The sequence below is a fragment of the Aotus nancymaae genome, unplaced genomic scaffold (assembly GCF_030222135.1).
Source record: "Aotus nancymaae isolate 86718 unplaced genomic scaffold, 86718_ANA_hifiasm-v0.15.2.pri h1tg000016l, whole genome shotgun sequence".
In the NCBI taxonomy this organism is placed as follows: Eukaryota; Metazoa; Chordata; class Mammalia; order Primates; family Aotidae; genus Aotus; species Aotus nancymaae.
This window is the reverse complement of record NW_026988428.1, coordinates 11,503,802-11,528,528: the sequence shown is the minus strand read 5'-3', so window position 1 is coordinate 11,528,528 and position 24,727 is coordinate 11,503,802. Positions and strand designations below refer to the sequence as shown.

Here is a 24,727-nt window from a genome sequence, read left to right as displayed (position 1 = left end):
GAACCAGCATTTTTTTTAACAATAGTAGCAATAGGCATGAAGGATGCTGACAATTCTGTCTTCCCAAGGCTGGCTGAAGGCAGTGGGAGTAACGGCATTTGGGAAAATAGCCACAGTACTGTTAGTTTCACATCTCTGACAGCTAGGTCTAAACTGGAATTGCAGTGAAGAATGGGCCAACAGCTACAGCTCCCATCAATACCACCCACTCTGCCTGCTCCAATCCAACATCTCCCACCACAGCCCTCACTTACACAGACATGCATACAGGTATATCTTCAAAGGGCCAAAAATTAGAAAGCAGAGCTCAGGTCCCAGAAGCAGGGGTCCTTCATGTCAGTGAGTGGAGAACTATCCAGATAAATAGGGAAGCATGCATGCAAAGAGCCAGGGATCCCCATGTGGAGGACTTATCACAAAGAGCAAAAATGAAATAACATAGCCCAGTGCCTCCTACACTATTATTACTATTATGAAAAAAATTAGTGCCACAAAAGAAGTCCCTGGAATGAATCTTTTTCCACTAGCAAAGGGATTACTTTACATTATTCTCAAATTTCTACAAGGGTCAGGCACAGTGGCTCATGCCTATAATCCCAGCAGTTTGGGAGGCCAAGGTGGGCAGATCACTTGAGGTCGGGAGTTCAAAACAAGCCTAGCCAGTATGGTAAAACCCCATTTCTGTTAAAACTACAAAAATTAGCCAGACATGGTGGTGTGTGCCTGTAATTCCAGCTACTCGGAAGGCTGAGGCAGGAGAACCGCTTGATCCCGGAAGCCAGAGGTTGCAGTGAGCCAGGATCACGCCACTGTATTCCAGCCTGGGTGACAGAGTGAGACTCATCTCAAAAAATGTATATATTCCTACAAAGGTGATGGAAATACATTAACTCCAGGTAGATCATGTACCAAACATGAGGTGGGCCAGATACATTTTGATTAAACTTAAACCTTTAAGAATAGTCTTTGTACCTATAAGTAATATGATCAGTCCTCTTTTTCTTGAAACATACAATCTTCTCAATCCATTTGCCTACTTTTGAAAAAGACACAGGTTTTTATAATTTTGCACTTTTACCTAACTTTATCATAAAAAAACACTTCAACCTTGATCATAGGTGACAACTCATTCTCCATGTCCAGGAGAAATTAGAGAATGGCTTGAAAGAGTATGTAGGTTTTTTATCAAACTTACCAGATAATGTGTTTTCCACAAATTGAAAGTTTGAGGCAACCAAGTCTATTGGTGCCATTTTTCCAATAGCGTGTGCTTACTTTGTGTCTCTGTGTCACATTTTAGTAATTCTTGCAATATTTCTAACATTTTCATTACTATTATATCTTCTATTTTACTCTGTGATCACTGATCTTTGATGTTACTATAGTAATTGTTTTGGGTACCACAAACCATGCCCACATAAGATGGCAAACTTATTCAATAAATTTTGTGTGACATCACTAATCATCAGGGAAATACAAATTAAAACCACAATGAGATTCCAACTTACTCCTGCAAGAATGGCCATTATTCAAAAGTCAAAAAACAATGGATGTTGGCATGGGTGTGGTAAAAAGGGAGTGCTTATACACTGCTAGTGGGAATGTAAACTAGTATAAACTTTATGGAAAACAGTATGAAGATTTATTAAACAAAAGCAGATCTACTAATTGATCCAGCAGTCCTCCTACTGGATATCTACCCAAGGGAAAATAACTCATTATATCAAAAAGACACCTGCATGCATATGTTTACTGCAGCATGATATGGTTTGGCTCTGTCTCCACCCAGATCTCATCTTGCAGCTCCCATAATTCTCACGTGTTGTGGAAGGGACCTGGTGGAAGATGATTGAATTATGGGGGCAGGTCTTTCCCGTGCTGTTCTTGTGATGGTGAATGGGTCTTAAGAGACCTGACAGTTTTAAAAAATGGGAGTTTCCCTGCACAACCTCTCTCTTTGCCTGCTGCCATCCATGTAAGACGTGACTTGCTTCTCCTTGCCTTCCACCATGATTGTGAGGCCTCCCCAGCCATGTGGAACTATCAGTCCAATTAAACCTCTTTCTTGTGTAAATTGCCCAGTCTCTGGTATGTCTTTATCAGCAGCATGAAAACAGACTAACACATAGCAAAATTAACAATTGCAAAGATATGAGGCCAACCTAAGTGCCCATTAACCAATAAGTGGCTAAAGAAAATGTGGTATATATACACCATGGAATACTACTCAGCCATAAAAATTAATGAAATAACGTCTTTTGCAGCAACTTGTATGGAGCTGGAGGCCATTATTCTAAGTTATGCAACTCAGGAATGGAAAGTCAAATACTATATATTCTCAAGTGGGAGCTAACCTACAGTTATACAAAAGCATACAAAGTGACATGATGAACTATGAAGATTCAGTACGGAGAGAGTGGAAGGCCAATGAGGGATAAAAAAAACTGCATATTGAATACAACCTAGACTACCCAGGTGATGTGTGCACTAACATCTCAGACTTCACCACTATACAATTAATCCATGTAACGAAAAACCACTTGTACTCCAAAAGCTATTGAAATAAAAGAAAAAATAATATATAAAAATAAAACAAAATAAAATAAATGTTTTGTGTGTTCTGACTGCTCCACTAACTGGTTATTCCCACATCACTGGCCCTCTTCTCAGGCTTCCCTATTTCCTGAGACACAACAATATGGAAATTAAGCTGACTAGCAACCCAACAATAGCTTCTAAGAGTTCAGGTGAAAGGAAGGTTTGCACATCTCCACTTTAGATCAAAAGCTACAGATGATTAATCTTAGGAAGGCATGTCAAAAGCTGAGGTAGGCCCAAAGCTAGGCCTCTTACACCAACAGTTAGCCAAGCTGTGAAAGTAAAGAAAAAGTTTTTGAAGAAAATTAAAAGTGCTACTCCAGTGAATAGCCAAAGATTAAAAGAGAGAGAGAGAGAGAACCAGGCTTATTGCTGATATGGAGAAAGCCTATTTTTAGTAGACTGGATAGAAGACAAAACCAGCCACAACATTCCCTTAAGCTAAATCTAACCCAGAGCAAGGCCCTAACACTCTTCAAATTCTACGAAGGCTGAGAGAGCTGAAAAAGCTGCAGAAGAAAAGTTTGAAGCTAGCAGAGATTGGTTCATGAGGTTTAAGGAAAAAAAGTCATGTCCATATTATAAAAGTGCAAGGTGAAGCAGCAAGCACTGATGTAGAAGCTGCCGCAGGTTATCCAGAAGAACCGGCTAAGACAATTATTTAGTGTCTACAGGCATCCTTAATAGGATAATAGATTTTTAATGTAGATAAAATAATCTTCTACTGGAAGAAGATGCCATCTATGACTTTCATAGCTAAAGAGAAGTCAATGCCTGGCCGCAAAGCTTTAACAATCAAGCTGACTTTCTTGTTAAGGGATAATGCAGCTGGTGACTTCAAGTTGAAGCCAATGCTTATTACCATTCTGAAAATCCTAGTGCCCTTCAGAATTATGCTAAATCAACTCTGCCTGTGCTCTGTAAATGGAACAACAAAGCCTGGATGACTCACATCTGTTTACAGCATGGTTTACTGAATATTTTAAGCCCACTGTTGACACCTACTACTCAGAAAAAAAAAATGATTTCTTTAAAAATATTACTGCTCATTGACAATGCACCTGGTCACCCGAGAGCTCTGATGGAGACATATAAGAAGATTAATATTGTTTTCATGCCTGCTAACACAATATCCATTTTGTAGCTCAGGGGTCAAGGAGGAGTTTCCACTTTCAAGTCTTATAATTTAAGAAATACATTTCATAAAACCCATAACTGCCATGGATAGTGATACATCAGAGGGTGTATTAGTCCATTCTCACATACTAATAATGATGTAGGATTTTTCTTCTTGGTCACTTTACAAGCCAGGGACTTCCAGCCAGCAATGCCCTGCCCGGGCCCCTCTTGGCCATGCTGGCATGTCCCATCTCACCTGTGTTATAGCTTGTACCCATGTTTGGTGGTTTCTGAGCTCAAGTACCACACCCATGAAGGATGAGGATGTTTCACACTGAAGGGTGAGGAGGGTGGAGAATAATTTTATTGGGTTATGAAACAGCTCTGAGCAGAGAGGGGATTTGGGGGTGATCCTCCTATGTGAAGCGAAAGTCCCCCATATGGCTGGGTCTGGCGCTTTTTATGGACTCAGAATAGCGAGTGCATGCTGATTGGTTTGGGAGCAAACAAAAAAAGGTTAAAGCAAAGACACCACTCAAAAGTGGGCATGACAGTGTAGGAAACCAATTAGGAAAGGGTAGGTACATTTAATATAGGTGAAAGGTCGGGATCAACCAGAAGAAAGCGTGCCAAACGGAAAGAAAATGCTCAATGCGCATCCAAGGATTTAACATGTGGTTTGGCTTTCTGGCTTTAAACTGTCTTTGTCTTGGAGGAAGTAACTGTAGATGTGATGGAATAGCAAGAGAACTAAAAGAAGTAGTGGACATGTTGAAATGACAACAAAGAACTTAGAACATTCCATAAATGTAGTTGATAAACAGCAGCAGAGTTTGAGAGGATTGACTCCAATACTGAAACAAGTTCTATTGTGGGTCAAATGCTATCAAACATCATAGCATTCTACAGAGAAATTTTTCATGAAAGGAAGAGTGTGGCAAACTTTATTATCTTAAATAATTGCCACAACCTTCAACAACCACCACCCTGATCAGCCAGCAGCTATCAACACTGAGACAATACACTCCACCAGCAAAAAGATTACGACTCACTGAAGGCTGGGATGATTGTTAGCACTTTTAGCAATAAAATATTTAAATTGAGGTATGTACATTGTTTTTTAGACATAATGCTATTGCACACCTAACAGACTATCGTATAAACATGACATTTATGTGCACTTCAACTTCAGTGTGAAGCCAATGCTCATTACCATTCTGAAAATCCTAGAGCCCTTAAGAATGATGCTAAATCTACTCTGTATGTGCTCTATAAATAAAATAACAAAGCCTGATGACAGAACATCTGTTTACTGAATGGTTTACTGAATATTTTAAGCCCACTGTTGACAACAAAAAATTCATGTGACTCAATTTATTGTGGTGGTTTGGAGCAGAACCTCCAGTACTTCCTAAGGATGCCTGTAGTTCACGGCCATTGGAAATGGGATGTGAGAGCCACTCCTCAGCTCCAGCCTCTTGAGGCCACACAGTCACACAAAACTGCAGGCCCAGGCACACGAAATCTCTTCATTTTTCAAGAGAAACAAGAAACTTAGATTTTTGCTTTTGTGTTGAGGATAAATTTAAAAATTTCTAAACACTCTGTAGAGGCAGAGAAAACATATCCGATGGTCAGACAGGACCCACAGTTACTCCGGCTTGGACCTCCTCTCAACATTTACCCTAAAATAATTTTATGTGTGTTTATGTTGGAGGGAAAGTGAACAAATCAATTACATAATGTTATATAGGGAGAAGAATAAATAAAAAGGAGAAGAATGTCAACATTAGTTCCACTAAAATTTGAGTTCGCATGCTTTCTTCTTATATAAAGTATAAATTAGTTGCAATTAATTTAGAATTCTTATAGTATCTTTTAAATTATAAATTTAAATTATAAATTAGTTGCAAATAATTTAGAATTCTTATAGTATCTTTTAAATTATAAATTTAAATTATAAATTAGTTGCAAATAATTTAGAATTCTTATAGTATCTTTTAAATTATAAATTTAAATTATAAGTTAGTTGCAAATAATTTAGAATTCTTATAGTATCTTCACCTCTTTATGAAATCTATCATGGTGAATTTTATAAGTGTATTACATGATATCTAAGATAATTTTGGTGGACTCAAAGTTCTCAAAACCACCAGAAGAATATTTTAAAGAAATCATTTCCATATATTAAAATTCTGGTGTCAAGCTTACTTGCTTACTTGGTAGAAGGGATCCTTTTATGAACCCAAGTAAAATACACATCAGACTGACTCTTTGTGGCTAACCTAGGGAATTTGCTTATTTTCTGTCTCCCAGTCTGAACTGTATTATGTAGGAGTTATCAAAATCTCACCTTTGCCAAGGTTTCACTCCCTACACTCTTTAAAAAAAAAATCCTTAATTAATTTCTGATTGAAAAGAGGCATGTTTATAATTCTTCATTATATAAACTTCTTATATATTTAAATAAAACCTGGTACTCAAGTTTTCCTTTCTAAATTTCAGTTGGTCCAAGTGACCCAAACCTGACAACAGAAAGAACAACTCTAAAATGGATAGCTCTTCCTCATCAATGGCCAACTGTTTAAATACATACAAAGTATCTTGGATCAGCCACCTAAAATGGTCTTTAATAACTAAATTTTCTGACAGTCCACAAAGAATACAAAGTCTTCTTTTCTTAATAATAACACCATGCCTGTACAATGGTGAAATAGGAAGGGTTTCAGTGACTCAGTTTTGTAAAACATAGAAAAACAAAAGACCAGTGGGCACCAGGAAACTAAGTAAGACCTATAAACTTCCCTATTTCAAAGAAGCAGAAATACTGAGAAATGGAAGCTAAGGCTCATATCCTTTAGGGAGGACTTCAACACTCTGATCTTTCAAGTTAATGTTAGCTTTTTGATATTGATGAAATAAATGATCAGGTTCCAATATAGCAAAGTCTCAGTTATATACCCTGATGAAGAGATCAAGATGACATGGACAAACCAAACGGGAATGAGTCAACAGAGTATTTTAAAAGAATGTGTTTGGCTCTGGCAGAAACTTCATGCTTTCATGTAGTAGTTTCATAACTCCTTTTCTAATTAGGTTTGGATTAATTTAAATAAAAATTAGTTTCTGTTTCCTGAACCACTGAAAGCAGAGAGAGATGACTTAGAACATTCTTCTGGCCAAAATTACTGCAGCTTAACCAAGGGCAAGCAGTAAGATAGCATCCCACGCTTAGATGATCTGGAGTTCAATTTAATACACATTCTTCTTCAGAGAAATTCAACATTCATGACTAAGAGAACCTAACCCAAAAGCAGTAGCATCACCTTCCCTTACTCCCTCTGAGTGAAAATAAACTGGAGAATGGCTAAGCCCCAAAACAGTGAGTTGCTAATAATCATAGTTATCATACTTCTTTTGGAGGAAATAAGATTTAATCCAATGCCTGCATGTGCCTTTTCAGGAAATTGCTCATCTGTCCAATTAAGCTCTTCTTTCTTCACAAGTCTGTGAGTACATTCAGTAGGCATATGGCTTCCAGAAAACCTTCTTGCCCTTTGTTGGTCATTGGAAATTTCTAATATGGTCATTGGAAATCTCCATTTTAAGGAGATTCCATCACTTTGTATTAATCACTGGTTAAACTTCATTGACACTTGCTTGGAAAGTGCCATTTTCTATTGGGAAGCACTTTTGAATGAGCACAAATTAAAAATGCTCAGAGATTATAGAGGTGGGATTATGACCTTGTCACTAGCATAAAGCATCTAACTGCTCAGAGACTCCAAGTATACATATGCCCAAGCAAGCGTATTTCAGCTTGTTTATTTGTTTTCCAGTGAAATAGCCATTGTACTTTGCCCTCTGCCCTTTTCGTATTATACCACAGGGAACCTGCTCTCTGTCCTGGCTTCCATCAACTAACCTTGCTTTATTTCCTGTCCTTGCAAAGTTAGTACAACCCACTTCACTTCCACCATAATCATTTTCCATTTCCTTCTTTCTAAGCCAGGTTCTTCATTTCTACCTCAATTGAAGAAAAATGTAACATTTATGAAGTCCTGTGTCAGATCCTGGAAACATGAAACAAAATAAGACAAGGGTTTTGCCCTCCAGGAGCTCGTGGTGCAATGGAAAGCAAAATACAGACTCAACCCAAAACCCCACATTCAACTGTGATGGGAACAAGAGAAAAAAAGTCCTGTTTAACATGTTTAACAGTGAGTGAAAAAAGCAATCAAGAAGAAGCAAGTGTCATTCTTTCTCTATCTATGAAAAAAATTATTATTACTTTGAAATGCTTTTCTGCTCTGCAAATAATGCTATTCAAATATGTGGTCATACATATGTCAAGAGGGAAAAGAAGGGATTTACCGAGCATGTTTGTCTTTTCCCACTGACCTGTTGTATCTAAAATACTTATAGAAAAGTTATTCTTATTTATTAAGTTATATTCACATAGACTATAATTATAAATGACATTAAAAGAAACAAGGATGACAATATTGAAGTCGACTGAACCTAAATGAATCCCTTCCCTCTCAAAAAGCATAAGATACCAGTAACAGAACAGCCCTGAAACCCAAGTTTCATTCAGATTTTCCATCCCTTTAGCCCACTTTGAATCAAAGCTACACAACCTCTTAGGTCTGTAGAAAGCCATCACAATAGAGATAATTGTAAGCCTTCAAGCAGATCTCTGGATTTAAGATTTAACATTCCACCAGTACTGGAATGCTTTCAGCTCTATTCATGCGCACCAAAATGGCTGGAAGAGGATTTAGTTGATCTATGTGCATGCAGCCCAAAGCCTGTGGGCTCCTCACATCTGCTACATTTATAGGTTAAGAACAGATCCAGGCAAGGTCAGTTCCATGCATTTCAAATATTTGAGTTCAGGAAGTCATTATTTGAACATGCATTATGACCATTCAACAATTACATGGTGACTTGGGGAAGCCAAAGTCACGGTACTACAAAAACATTCACAAAGGGCTGATGGATCTGTTATAATACTAGTCACCACTTACCCTCCTCCACTGAACACTGGCTTGTATTTCCACCCATCACAACACTAGCAACTCTAACCAGTGGTGTGAATGTCATACATGTTAGAACAAATACAAAGGCAAAGCAAAAGATTGCCAAGCAAAACGGCAAACATCACAAAAGTTGTAGGATTTCATAAGGTTAACAGTGATGTTGAAAAACGTGTTAGATCACACACACACACACACACACACACACACACACACATAAGCCAATGAGCAGAGTTAGACCTAAAAGTTAATAAATAGGAAATCAGCAAAGATGCTGATGTGATAGGCATGGCAAATATATATATTTGAAAAAAAAAAAAGGATTTTAAAAGGCCCTTAAGGGCCAGTAATGGTGGCCCATGCATGTAATTCCAACAGTTTGGAAGGCCGAGGTGGGCAGATCTCTTGAGGTCAGGAGTTCAAGATCAGCCTGGCCAACATGGTGAAATACAGTCTCTATTAAAAATGCAAAAATTAGCCAGGCATAGTGGTGCATACCTGTGGTCCCAGCTACTGGAGAGGTTGAGGTGGGAGCTTTGCTTGAGCCCAGGAGGTTGCAGTGAGCTATGATGGCACCATGTACTCCAGCCTAGGTGATAGGGTGAGATCCTGTCTAAAAAGAAAAAAAAAATAGAATGCAGTTCAAGAAATCAAAAAAGTCATTGAGAAAATTAAAAAAAAAAAAAGGTCACTTAAGAAAACTGACAAAGTCCTTACTTTACTTATTTCGAAATATACCCTCATTGTGGCCACATTGCAAAAGTCATACATATGTTAAATGAGGGTTTCAGTATTGCTATCATATGTTTTTATTCAACAATTAAGCCAAAAATGAGTGATCAGCATTTGATTCATCTGTTTGTTTCCTTAAAGTGCTAAATATAATTTAAATAGTTTAAATGTAATAATAAATAAATTATCATGAGATTTAGTTTCCTTTTGAAGCTATAGACCCAATCACAGTTATTTTCATTATTCTTAAAATATTATAGCTGTATTCATTTTTGGGAGCTTTATATATATACATATATATATATGTATGTATTTTATGGACATATGGACATATGGATAATGAGGAACCATTCACTGCTCCAGCCATGGTCCTTGCCCCAAAGAAGCATCTAAAAACCTGCAAGGCTGCATCACCTATCAAGCAAGTCATAGGTGACCTCTGTGACATCAACCAGTGGAGAGGGATTCTTCTGAACCCTATGCACACATAACCATGGTTAATTAACTTAGGGCTATTGGGAGAGTTTGCCCCTTACATCAAATGAGGCTTTTCCTTTGATTAAAATGAAGGACTTAGCACACTAAATCTACTTTTCCAGTACTAATGAAAGCAAATCTATCAAAGAAAAAAAACTCTCTAAGTGCTGAATGCTAGGTTATGCACCTCAGGTAGCTAAAGATGCTTAGTTGAAGAGGTCAACTGCAATGCTACAAGACACATATTAGCAAGACAGGATCCTGCCCCAAATTAGTTACAGAGAAAATGCAGCCTCCGCCACCCTAAATGTTCCAGTCCTCTCACCATAGCAAATTTGCTGAAGTTCTATTGGAAAAGAACTGCCCATCCTACCATAAGCTACAAAGCTCTCAATGGGAAACAATTTTATCTCACCCCTTTCCTCTGAGGAGGTGACCTTGTACAATATCAGGAGCCCAGATGTTTTGGAGTCAGACAGGCAGAGCTTCAAATCCCACCTTTGTATTTATAAGCTGTGTGATTTGGACATGTTTTCTACCCTTTCAAAGCCTCAATTTCAATCTCCGTGATACCCAAATAATAAAAAGCTGTCTCACGGAGGCAAAGGGACTAAAAACTGAAGCAATGACTCAAGAATGCCCAATAATGTGCTTCATAGTGGACACTTAAGAAAAAAAAAAGTTAGTTCCCATCACTTCCCCCATGCCAAGAAAGACCATGAGGAAGCATAACCCCTCTGGCACCTGGTGGGAAAGGAGGAACTGAAAGGGGATAAAGGGAGTGTAAGAGGAAATGGAGAGGGTGACACACAGACTAACTTCACCAGCACCGCCCCCATGCTCTCATTTCACCAGGGGCCGGTCCTAATCTCACATGGAAATGAGGGATAAGATATCTGTATGTCAGACAGAAAGTACAAATTCAGTGCATCTGACTCAGAAACTTGGCAAAGACGCTGAGAGCAGATAATAAATATAATCACCCTGATTTAATTCAGACAGAGACCTCAGGGTTCGGTCACTTCCAGCTGAGAGGTTCTCCTGTCATTGGAAGGAAGCCTGCTCTGACCCACATGTGACAGTTGCTAATGGTTTTCTAAATTAGTGTCAAATATGATCTTATGAAGGAGTCATTTTTCCTCTAAGGTGGTTTATGAAAGGAGTTTTCTGCCAGCACTTTGAAAAACAGAGAAATTCAACCAAAAGCTGGTCAATGTTCATGTTGTTCTTCATTTTAAAGGCCTGAGCACTTTCATCTATAATCAGTCAACAAATATTTATTAACTCTGAAAATATTTGCTGTGTCAGGCACTGTGGGTGATGGAGAAGAGGTAGAGTGCATGGATTCCACTCTCAGTGAATTTGTAACCAGCCTATCTCTATGAAATGATTGACCAATGAGACAAAACCAAAAAATCTGTACCCAAGTGATAGTATACAAGAATGACTCCTGCCTCAGAATTGTCATGAGCCTCAAAGAGAATGATAGCACAGACAGACGTATGGACATGTGTGTTTCACAAATTAGTTCTCCTGTCCCTCTAGGAAAAAAATAGAGAAATATGAAAGCCAAGATAGCAGGGAGTCACAAAGAGCAGGCTATCAACTGTAGATGCTGCAGAGATTTTGACAAAAACAAAGCCACTATTGACCTTTTAGAGAACTGCTCCTGGAGGGTGAAGAAGATCAAAGCCAGTTAATTGCCAAGAGTCAGAAAAGGGAGGCACATCTAGCAAGCATAGCCAATAGGCCTAAGTAACACATTTGAGAGGCTTGGGAAGGAAGATGAAGGGAAAAACTGTAGCGTTTGGTAAAAGTCATTCTGCTTATTTTTTAAGACATGGAACTCTGTTTAAATAGCAGGTTTCTCTAGTAAGAGAGTAAGAATTAAAATATTCTAGGACCTACCATAATTCTAACCTGATGCCAACAAGACAACTGCATGGCCTTGTGCCTCCAAGGAACTCAAAGACAGGTGGAGAAATTCTTTTACCTTTTAGTCAAACAGTTCCAAAATAAAAATTTTAAAAAAAAAATGCTTCCCTGGGGATTTTTAAAAATAGCTTAGTTTGTTTCATCAGCATTCTATAGAACAAAAGAGACTGATGTGTTTTACCTGCAAAAAATAGAGTTAAGGTACTCTTGACCAGAAACTTACTAATCCATATAATTATTAAGACTTTATACTTTAAGTCAATAATGACTTGTTACATTGGCTTATTACAGCCCTCTCATCACTGAGTAAATGGTATAGGAAACATAAAAATGTTAATGACAAGGCCTTTGCTCTTAGGAGATTTTTTAACTCAATAGAGAAGATAGAAAATGTACAAATAACTTGCAGATAAAGGACATTGTGACCAATTTGATAAAAGACTAAAGATATTCATTAAGAGAAGAAAAGAGAAAGAGGTTAATTCTGAACAAGAAGAGTTTAGACAGTTTCTTGGAGGAAAATGAACTTCAGTGGGGCTTTTAAGAAAGCATAAGCACTTCCAAAGCAATTCTGGTGGGGTTACGTAGGGGTTGAGGGAGGTACAGTTCCTTTTGATTCCAGGCAGGAGGAACTAATAAGCAAAGTGAAGAGTAAAAAGGATGGTCATAAACAAGACATCATAACAGTCTTGAAAGGGGGTCCAAATACCCACTGTACCAAAATGGACTTCAAACCTTGAGCCCTCTAGATGGAAGATCTGTGCCTCCAGGCCTGTCTAATTCATTTTTGTGTTATTACTCATGCCACTGTTTCCTAACTTCAGTATTTCAGCTCTAGGGCTTATTTTTTTTTCCCATTGTACTCATACTGCAGAAAGAGGAAATAACTCATCCAGTGGTGGGGATTTCTTAGCAGGGTTTTGAAGAGAGTTGCTGGGGGTGGCTGACTCTGCCAAAATGTTTCCTTTTTCTCTTGCTGTTTGTCAGATATTGCTGTTGAGCAACCCTAGGGAGTGTCATCAACATGCAATCTCATCTGATTTATCTTCCCTTACTCACTCAGACTCAGCCCTTTGCCTCCTTTTTTCCTGGCTCATTTAGAGTTTCACAACCTCTTACCTTTAATTGCTGAATAAGTATAAAACATGTGTGTATCTGCCATCAGATATTGTAATCTCGAAGAAAAAGTACTCACAGAGATGTCTGTGGCTGCCTAGTACACATCAGTATTTTGCTTTGCTGTTATTTCATTTACAAATTACATTTTCATTTTCCTCACAATTCACTTTTAGAACAATAAATCTTCAAAGTTCTCTTTTCCTCCAAGTCTCTCCCTTTTAAAAAGTGGATGATTGAAATAAACATTTCTCTGAGCTCTGCAGAGTTCAGAGTGTCAGTCTATCCCAGAGAGCCATTTAAAAAATTCCACACCAATAAACCATTGATGTAAGTACAGGCGATGGAATATTTGGGTCTAACAGGATCCTAAAACTGGCTTTCAATCACACACGCAGAAAAAATTAACTTCATTGGCACATCAAAAGCTTTTGCCATGTCCTAGAGGCAGGGCCACCATGGTTATTCTTCAACCCAGCCAGCACAGACACAGGACCTTATTGCCGAACCAACCTGACTTCTTGGGGATCAACCAAGAAAACTCACCTTCCTCCCCCAGTCTCTCTTCTCTGCATCCATCTCAACATAAATAAAACTTGTTTGGGTTTTGAATTGAGGATTCTAGATTAGAATTTTAGATCTGGTTGTTAAATAAATACAGTTTGAGCCTAGTGAAAGATATGACTGTGCTAAAAATGGCTAAATAAAGCAGGTAAGAAAAACAAGGCAAGGATATTGATCCTTTCAACAGTGTAAAGCTTTTATAGACCCTGCCATTCCATGCCAGTGTCTGGACTCACAAACTTTGGGGAAGCAAGCATTCTTAAAGCATTCACTTTAAAAATGGTAAATAAAGCATTCATTTTAGAAATGGAGGCCAGTCCTAGAAACTTTTTAATGCATATACAGTCCTTAGTTCAGAGGACTATATATGCAATAAAAAGTTTCTAGGACCGGAGGACTATATATGCAATAAAAAGTTTCTAGGACCGGCCTCCATTTCCCTGGATATGCTCAACTTTATCTATTATCTTTTGATGTAAGTATCTTCTGTACACAAATACTGAAAAGGGTCAAGTTCTGGGAAGTCACCTGTTGGCTCTTTCAACATACAAAGGAAGCACCTGCTATAAGATATTTCCTGCCTGAGGCCATCTTTGCTTCCAAGTTTGTTGCTGAATCCCCAAAGCCTTCAATAGCACCTAGGGCTTAGCAGGAGATCAGTAAATATTTGTTGAATACTGAATGAATTCACAAATAAAAAGTCCTCATTGTTACTGATGTGCTCTCTTAATTGCCTACCTTGCCACAAACTAGACTTGCCTTAACCACTGATCTCTATTATTTCTGAATTTTTGTCCATATGGGTTCCCAAGTACTGTATCTCCAACCTTTGGAATCTTAGTCTGAATTTGGCCCACAGTCACTACAACACTAGTAACCTTTATGGCTATCTCAGAGTTGGACTGTTCATTAAAATGACTTCAACACTTCACTATCTGGCTTACCTTAGTTATCACAGTCCTAAATTCCAGAGCTACAGTGAAACAAGTCCATACATAGCATAAGAATATAAAAGGGTAAAATTTAGTGGGGCAGGCATGGGTGGTGGTTACTAATTGTGATAGTCTGATAGCCTTCAAGATAGCTCCCAATAACTTCTGCCTCCTGATGCCCATTCCTTCATATAACCCTTCTTGAATGTGGGCTGTACTTAGTGGTCACATCTAACAAACTGATTATGGTAAAAGTAATGGTATGGAACTTCTAAATTCAGGCATAAGAGACTACTGCTTCTCTCTCTCTCTCTGTCTCTCTCGCTCTCGCTCTCGCTCTCGCTCTCTCCCCTCCTCCCTGCCACCACCCCGCACCTCCCAACAACCAGTGAGGAACTGATGTCTGCCAACAACCACCTGTGTGAACTTGGAAGTGGATTCCTCAGCCCCAGCCAAACCTTGAAACGACTGAAAACCTGATCAACAGGTTGACTAAAACTTATGAGAGAGCCTAAACCAGACTCACTCAGCTACAGAAGCCCTTATCTAATCTCTGACCCACAGAAATTATAAAGCACTAAATGTTTGTTATTTTAAGCTACTAGATTTTGGGGTTGTTACATAGCAATAGATAACTATTATGCTAAATTAGATTGGCAAACACTCTTAAAGGACCAGATAGTAAATATTTTGGGATTTGCAGGCCATTCAATGTCAGCTGAATGCAGTTGCATGGAGGTCTAGGCCCAAAGTATTTTTGTGCATTAAGGGAAATTCCTCTCCATCTTTTTCTAAAGCATTCTTTTCATTTTCTACCCATTCTATAGAGACTACCCATTCTACAGAAACTTCCTCAAAAGAGAAAAAAGACTAAAACGTTATACTTTTTCATTATTACCCACATTTCTGCAGATGTTTATCTTTCATTCAGGTCAGTCACTTGAAGACATACAGAGAACAACACCACAATCAGGTCATTCAACAAAAACTAGCCATGTGCAATGAATGAAGTGGCAATGTACGAACATTTATTGTGTGTAAGACACCCTCAAGTAGCTAAACTATGGACAGTAAAAGAGGAAAGTTATCAAGGAACATAAGAAATGTAAAACAGAACATCATGGAAAGGTCAAGGAAGGAGAGATGGTTCAACTGAGCAGACAGAGAAAAAGTTCAGTGCAAGAATGTAGCATTTGAACTGAACTATGAAGAGTTAGGAGGTTGTGATGACTTAGGGGAAGGGCTTTCCAAAGTCACCAAGACCAACAATAAGAATTCTTGATTTTCTAGAGAATCATAAACAGCACACAGATGTCCCTAGCCTTAGCAAACTGTAGCAGATTCCGATCTTAGACCACATGGAGTGGTGGAAAGAACATAAGCTTTGAATATAAAAAGACATGAAACTAAGGGATGAGGTCCAGTCACTATGTGATCACTTACTCATTTTATTACCTTAGGGAAATTACTTACCCTTTAGAAGCCTCAATTTAATCTTCTATAAACATCAAGAGTGATAAAAACAAATTGGTAGAGTTGTTTGTATTTGTGAGCAAAAAGCATTTATGTTATGTTTAAAATAAATGATAATTATCTTATTAATATAAAGTTTCTCCATTGAAAAGATACCAAGACTTAAGTGCTTCCTTATATGTAGATAAATTTCCTCTTTAAGATTATTCTGCATCTAACTCCTAAATTCTCTTTCTAAAATTAACTCTGGGATTTGGAGACTAGAATAATAAAAACCTCACATGACATTTTTCCAGGAGCAAGCTACTGAAAAACAGCTAAATATAGAATATGCAAAGAAGAGGGAAATGGAAAATTATGGACATGTAGGAAAATTATGGCTATAAAATTTCACAGAAGTCTCTGTAAAACTATAAGTGCTGGAATTTCCTATAAAGCTGAATTATATTTATTTTGAAGAGAAATATTTTGGAATATTGGGTTTGAGAAACTCCTCACATTTTGGCCGACTACTTCCAATTACACTGGAACTTCACTATCAGTCCTCACACTGAAGATGTGTCATTATCTAAACAATCATTTTCATTTCACAGAAATCCCAGGACTGTTTCTGTAACAATTGAGCCATAACAGCACTGTTCCCATGGTTACTGAAAGTTCTAATTTCAGTTCCTCAATATGCATTTTATCATGTAAGATTATACAATGCTTCAGAATAGGCCACTCTTAGCTCCACATGTTCTTCTTTCTATTATTTTTCTCTAAGTTTCTCACACCCAATCTCCACTGAAACTTCCTGTTTTTTCATTTTTTTGACTAGATAAAATTTGTGTGCCCAATCTCTATAGTGATCACATTTCTATGTAATAAATTCAGGGCAGAGAGGCAAAGTTAAGTGGAAGGAATTAAGCGAAGAGTAGAAGCATCAGCTTCTTGTCAGTCTCTATGGCCCTACATTTAGCCCCATAATCATGGTGGCAAAGGGAAAAAGCAATGTGAATCCCAGGATAAGGGGTCCTTAGAGATTGAGTGCTTCTATTTTATCTGTTTGAATTTCTCAACAATATAGGAATTGCGAAGTTCACAGCTCTAGAAGTTGCTTTCTCTAGAGATTGGGACCTTACACCAGAGTCCATAGAATGGGCTTCAGAGGAGCTCATTAATGCCTGAAAGTATGTGTAGAGGTGTGTGGGTGAGTGTGTGTGTGTGTGTGTGTGTGTGTGTGTCACCATGTAGCTAAGGACATTCACTTTAATAGCCTTAATCAGATTCTCAGAGACATCTAAACACCAAAGATGGTCTTAAAAAACACTTCTCTTAAACAAAAGCTGTGTTTTATGACAGGGCCCTGAAAAACCAAGTTGTTAATAAAAATAATTTTTGTAAAATTACTATTTTGTCCTCACTCATTGAAGGGGCATTGAAATACGGCATAAAATTTTTGGAAAATTATTACAGAAATGTGTAGCAGAACCCATAACAATGTCCTTCCTCTTGGATCCAGTGATTGCATGGCAAGGAATGTATTATTAGGAAACAAATTAAGAAAGGTCAAAGAGTAAAGAGGTGTTCATTTTGATATTATGAATAACAAGGGAAAATTAGAAGCTAATATTAGAGAACAATTGAGAAAATAATATGACATCAACACAATATGACATTATAAGGCTACAACTACAAATATTCTCTAGGAAAACAGAAAATATTTATGATGAAATATTAAACCACAAAGTAAATACGATTATATGTAATATGAGTAAAACTGGGACAAAATATGCCAATACTTGAAAAATAATTTGCAAAATAGTTGAACTAAAGCAATGGAATTTTATGTGACTTTGTTATTTTAAAATTCTCCCACACTTTAATATCCTGTTAAATAAATGTTGAATTTGAAATAAAAGAGTGACTTCTGTTAAGTGTGGCAATTTGAGCATGTGTTTTGATCTTCATTTCCTTCCCACACTCCACTAAAATGACAACAGAGATATGGAAAAAAGACACAAATATACAAGGAATATGGGGACAGGGAAGGAAATGCTAGTGTGAAAATTATGGAATCTGTGAAGCCAACAAATGGAGATGACTAACTTATTAAACAGGGAAAAATTTAAACACACCAACAAAGAGTAAGATAAGAAATATAGCTTGTTTACACCAAAGAACGCTGGAAAGTTTCAAATCAAAGACAACTTTGACCTCTAAAGGAGGAGGTACAGGTGAGGCTAAAACAGACTTATTTGAAAGCAACTTCTGGAACAGAAGCCAAAAGCAGTTACCCTCACGTCCTTGTCCAGCCCTGCCTCTCCTAACCTACTCCGTCAGAGAACGTCCCCTTCTCAACCCAACAAAAAACTACTATGTAGAGAGACTACAACAGAGGGAAATCATACTACAAATCATTGAAGTCAGAGGAACATAATGAAAATTAAGCACTTAAACCACAGTTGCCATATTAAATGGTAGGAGCCCCCTTTCTGCACCAGCACACAGGTTAGACTCCTGGGCAGGAAGTCTTAGGAGGACCATTCCATAGCGAAAAATTCTACAGATACTCATAATAGATACTCCATTTAGTTCGATTGTGGTAGCATAAAGCCCATCAGAGCTCCCAGTCAGTCTTTTAATTCATCAAACTTAGGTATGAATGGACATCATAGAGCACAGAGCATTTAAGAAAACCCTCTAACACCAGGGAGAGCAATCAACATAAACAGTAAAAGTAACTGGGAGAGATGGGACAGGGTAGAAACAGAAAAACTGTTCTCTAAATAAATTAACATACTCAGAGAGAAAAGAGAAGATATCACAGCTATTGGAACAAAAAGCAAGATTCTATTTTTAACAGAACATTAAGAATACAAGAAAGAGCTCTGGAAATTAGCAGTATGATATCAGAAATTTAAAATGCAATAGAAGGATTGCATAGAAGGAGTGAAGTGCAGCCAGCAATGTAGAAAATAAAACAAAAGGCAAAGAGTTACAACGCAAGAAAAACAGGCCAGAATGTTCAACATTTAACCAACAGAAATTCCAGATAAATAGAATAGAGAAAAACAAAGGGCAAAGTTTTGTCAAAGAAATAATCCAAGAAAGTTTCTAAGAACTGAACTTGAAAGTACCCACCAGATTCTCAGTACAATTAATAATGGAAAATCCACACCAAGGCCCAAAATCATGAACTTTCAAAATACCAAGAGTAAAAGATCTAAGATCTTCCCAAATCAGGGAAAAAAATAATAATAATCAAAATAATATTGTACTTGATTTTTCAATGCAATCCTGGTGGTGGAGTAATGCTCTAAAAATTCTAGGAGAAATGACATTCAGTATTAAACTCTATACCCAAATAAATTATCCATCAGGAGTGAGAATAGACCAAAAATGTTTTAGACATGAAAGGTTTCAAACAAATGCACCTCCCATGCTCCCTTTTTTTGGAATTGGTTGGGCACGAAAAGCACAAAAGAGAAACCAGGAGATGAAAACCAGGACACAGGCTCTCCAATATAGGTGAGAGTTAAAGGGAATTTCCATGATGATAATGAAGGGAGACACTAAAGAAACAACATGTAGCCAGACAAGAAAGAATCAAATCCCTCCATCCAGGGGAGATAACTTCAAGAATTTAAATAAATTAAAGAGATTATTTGAATGCATTGAGAGAAGATTTATAATTTTGGCAAATGTTTGGACTTAAATTGTGATAGGTACTTAGAAAATTAAACAAAAGAAAAAAAGCCAGACAATGACTCCAAAAATTAATATTTTATAGGAAAGAAAACTAAATTAGAGATCATGACACAGTTCATCTGTGAATAAAATCTATGTAGTTACAAAAGTATAAATACTGAATATTGATTTAATTAAAAAGTAATATGGTTAGATTTGGAAAATGAGGAAGGAAAAGTGTTTCTGTGGGCAAGAGGAAAAGGCATGTATTACAAAATTAAATCTCCAGCTTCAAGGTAAGAAATTAATAAATAACACCTAAAGCTGAAAAAATATATATCAGTATAAACACATTATTTAGAAATATAGAAACAAATACAATAAGAAACAAGTAGAAGAATTTAATATAGAAATGGAAATTGAGGATAGAGAGGAGTCGGGAAGCTAACTGCAGTTTTTAAAAGTAAGGCTTGCTAACTGCTTTAAAATCTATTTAAATATATAAATTGCACGGAGTGAAGAAAATGAAGTCAAAAGAGGGAAACAATCAATTATAAAACAAATAGAATGAAAAGGTAAATCTGTGCCAGGTGTAGTGGCTCATTCCTGTAATCCCAGCACTTTGGGAGGCCGAGGTGGGTGGATCACTTGAGGTCAGGAGTTCGAGACCGGCCTGGCCAATATGGTAACACTCTACTGCCACAAGCTCTACTAAAAATAGAAAAATTAGCCTAATGTGGTGGCAGGTGTCTGTAATCCCAGCTACTCAGGAGGCTGAGGCAAAAGAATCGGTTGAACCTGGGAGATGGAGGTTGCAGTAAGCCAAGATATCACCGCTGCACTCCAGCCTGGGTGACATAGGGAGGCTCTGTCTCAAAAAGAGAGAAAGAGAGAGAGAGAGAAAAGAAGAGATAAAGGTAAATCTTGGTGCTGTTTTAGATTAAATTTTTAAGATGGCTAAATGTCGAGTATTCCGGATGACTTTCAAATGGCAACTTCCATTAACGCCATAGAAGAAAAACAGGAAAAAAAAAAAAAAAAAAGGAGAGAAGATAAGGCTAGGTGTGGTGGCTCACACCTCCTAGCACTTTGGGAGGCCAAGGCAGGCAGATCACGAGGTCAAGAGATGGATCAAGACCAGGCTGATCAACATGGCGAAACCTCGTCTCTACTAAAATACAAACGTTAGCCAGGCGTGGTGGCAGGTGCCTGTAATCCCAGCTACTCAGGAGGATGAGGCAGGAGAATTGCTTGAACTTGGGAGGTGGAGATCGCAGTGAGCTGAGATAGCATGACTGCATTCCAGCCTGCCGACAGAGCAAGACTACGTCAAAAAAAAATATAATAATAATAATAATAGACTTATAAAAAGGAATTTCCTAAAACTAAAGAACATAAATATGCTACCAAATTAAGAAAAGATTCAATTCTACCAAACACCTTGGAAAATCACAATAATAAATACTCCAACTTTAAACACATCATTATGAAATTTTAGAACACAAAAAATAAAGAAAGAATCCTAAAAGTTTCTAGATAGAGAAAAATATAAATGGAACTAAGCCAGTATCAGATTTCCCATGAGCAATGCCAGCTTTGTTTTCTTCATTCTGCAATCCTTAGATTTGTCTGAATTTCCCCTCAATATTAATATAAATTATTATTATAAATAAATGATTATTTTTATCTTTCCTTTTGAATAATGAAAGCATTGCAGTTATACAAGTAAAAAATTAAAAAGTGAACAGTTAATAAAACTTACTTAAAAAAATAGTAGTCACAATGAAAAACATAGCTTTACAGTTAGAAAAAATAGTTTTAAACTGATAGCTCTATATCTAGTTAAATTAGCAGTCAAATACAAGGGGAATGTTCAGTTCATGAAAAAGAGAATTAAAGGATACAAAGTAAAAAAAAATAAACTTTATTTTTCAACATAAGCTCCATCAAGTATAAGATTCTTTTGCGAGCAATGATAGCAGCCATTCAGTTCATCCTTAAAGAACTGTACAGCAATTCCTATTCCAGAGAAAAAGAAGAAAAAGAAAAAAAGATAGATAACAAGGATTAACAGAAAAGAATTACAATTATATCACCTGGACACATCATACTTAAGATTCAATTGGGAGAATACCAGGAATGCTCTCTAATGTAATCAAGGGAAGGTTCAATGAAACAAAGGGATTTATCATCTATAACTTCAAACTTATTTGCATCTTAACATCAACTCTGTTAACCTTATGTCATCATTTCTTAAAGTCTTTGATATACAAATAAAATTTTCTTTGTATTTAAAAAAAAAAAAAAAACTTAGAGGCCTGGAGATTTACCCATGTTGAGGCAGTCTTCATGGCATTATTAATTGAAGAAAAATAGGTGCCTTTAAACAATTTTTCAAGACTAGGAAACAAAAAGAAGTCAGAAGAAGCCAAAATCAGGATGGTAAGGTGGATGCCTAATGAGGTCCCACCAAAACTCTTACAAAATTGCCCCTGTTTGATGAGAAGAATGCGAAAGAGCATTGTCATGGCGGAGGGCTCTGGCAAAGCTTTTCCAGGCATTTTTCTGCTAAAATTTTGACTAATTTTCTCAAAGCACTCTCGTTATAAGCAGATGATGTCATTCTTTGGTCCTCCAGAAAGTCAAAAAGCAAAATGCCTTGAGCATCCCAAAAAACTGTTACCATGACCTTTATTCTTGACCAGTCCACTTTTGCTTTTACTGGACCACTTCCACCTCTTGGCAGCCATTGCTTTGATTGTGCTTTGTTTTCAAGATTGTACCAATAAAGCCATGTATCATCTTCTGTTACCAGTCTTTGAAGAAATGCTTCAGGATCTTTATTCCACTTGTTAAAGTTTTCATTGAAAGCTCTGCTCTCGTCCACAGCTGATCTGGGTCCAACAGCTTTGGCAACTATCAAGTAGAAAGTTTGCCCAACTTAAATTTTTCAGTCAGAATTGTGTTAACTGAACCAATTAAGATGTCTATGTTGTTGGCTATTGTTTCTGCTGTTAGTCCTCTTCAATTAGGGCACAAACAAGATGATATTTTTCCTCAAAAATTGATATAGATGGTCAGCCACTGAAGGATTCATTTTTAATGCCATGTCATCCCTTCTTAAAACAAGTCATCCATTTGTAAACTATTTTTCTTTGGGGGCATTGTCCCCACAAACTTTTCATAGAACATCAATAATTTCACCATTCTTCCATCCAAGCTTTACCATAAATTTGATGTTTGTTTTTGCTTTAATATTAGCAGAATTAATGTTGCTCTAATAGGGGCTTTTTTTCACGCTGATGTCTTATCCTTCTTAGTGCCTCAAACTAGATCCTGTTCAAACATGTTATAACAAATTAGTATGAGCTCATTTTGGTGCAAAAAACTTTTGAAATCCATGAATAGTTTTTCATAATATTCATTTCCCATGACCTTTTTGAAGACCCTCTTACAATGTGGAATAAAAGTATTTCAGATATATAAATGTTCAGAATGTTTACATCTGAATCTCACACATCCTCTCTTAGTAACTTACTTAAGGATGCTTTCCAAAAAAAGAAAGGAGGAAACCAAGAAAGGAGAACTTCAAGCCAAGAGATGAGGAAACTATACCAGAAAAATAAGAATTATTAGTTGCTAGATGAAAACTGCAAAGAGTTCAAAAGAACAGTTAGTCCAGACGGAGCACAGAGGCACTCAGGAAAAATAAGAACTTACTAAAATTGACACTTTCCTTAGTAACTGAAATAATTTAAGAACTTAATAAAAGGAGGCAATGTAAATTAAAGAACAGGAATTAGAAACTCAAAAGCAGAAAAAATAGCTCTTAAAGAATGGAACTTAACATACTATTTGATATGCTATGAACAGTACTTTAATATTATAAAAATGTGAATGGTACCTTTGTATTTACAAATTTTAGACACAGCCTATGCACTGGAAATCATTGGTAGCCCAGTGGGCTAACACCTACTAACAGAAGTTCTTCATTTGACCTACTCTGTGTTCATGTATGTGTATCTTGATTGAATGAGTTTCCATTGTTTTCAAATCTAGAGTTTTCACATAACTATCTCCATTGGCAGGCTTCTTTGAAAAAACTCGGTGATTTTGCATCACTGGATCCACATTCATGCAGGCAACATTGAGCTTGCACTGGCCAAACCAAAAAGATATGTTGATCCTGTTAACTCATGACTGTCTAGCTTCTGTAGCATTTGAAGTTTCAACACCTCCTACTTGCAGAGAATGAAAGGCATAATTGTGGTCACAAAATAACAGAGAAATATTATAAATATTTCCTGATCATATAAACATTGCTTGTGATTGAAGCTACGAGTCAAGGGGTGAAATAAAATGATGAAAAGAATAGAGATGTTAGTATACCTTCATTTTTGAAATTTGAAAATTAGGGGATGACAGAATAAGGTATAAATATTTCATACATTATGTAAAGTTGTAAAAGTCACAAATAGAGGAATTAAAATAATAATATAACTATACTAAGATGGAGAAAAAGAGAAGTGAGGGATTTTCTAAATCTTCATGGGTCACAGCATATTGTCCATAGATATCTGAAATTTGTAAACCAAAACCTAATAAGATAAACATTTTAATCACAATATTAACCCCTAAAAAAGAACTAAAAGTAGAGCAGTTTACCAAATTTATAATAATTTTTTCTAGGCTTGAGACTATGTGTATATGGTTGGATGTGGCCAGGAAGCGTCACTTTTCATGCAAAGCTATCTTTTCTCATACCACCCATTTGGAGTCTGGAATCCGCCTATGTAGTAGATATAGAATTCATAGGATTGCCAAAAAGCTACATGTGTAGGAGGGCTGCCCTAAGGAGGGGAGTGGCATGCTCTATCATGGGTTTTAGACTCTGGATCAACAGTGAGGGTGTTCAGCATGTGCTTTTATCCAGACTTAGCAGATTACCACTTAGACAATCAGTCTTAAGTTTGATCCTGGCATGTAAGAATTTAAACTGTGTTTTAAATATCAACAAGTCTGGCAACATAAGCCTCAGCTAAGTAAATTGATACACAGAGCCTGCTTAGA

General features: G+C 37.0%; 1 long non-coding RNA gene across 1 annotated transcript in view; it reads right to left on the bottom strand.

Moving 5' to 3' along the window:
• The window catches only part of LOC105728795 (uncharacterized), a 528,968-nt gene extending 519,608 nt beyond the window's left edge, over positions 1 to 9,360 (bottom strand). The window contains exon 1 of the long non-coding RNA XR_010342957.1: positions 9,255 to 9,360. This is a non-coding gene — a long non-coding RNA (uncharacterized LOC105728795). The remainder of the gene's footprint in view (positions 1 to 9,254) is intronic.
• Positions 9,361 to 24,727: the final 15,367 nt, after the last annotated feature.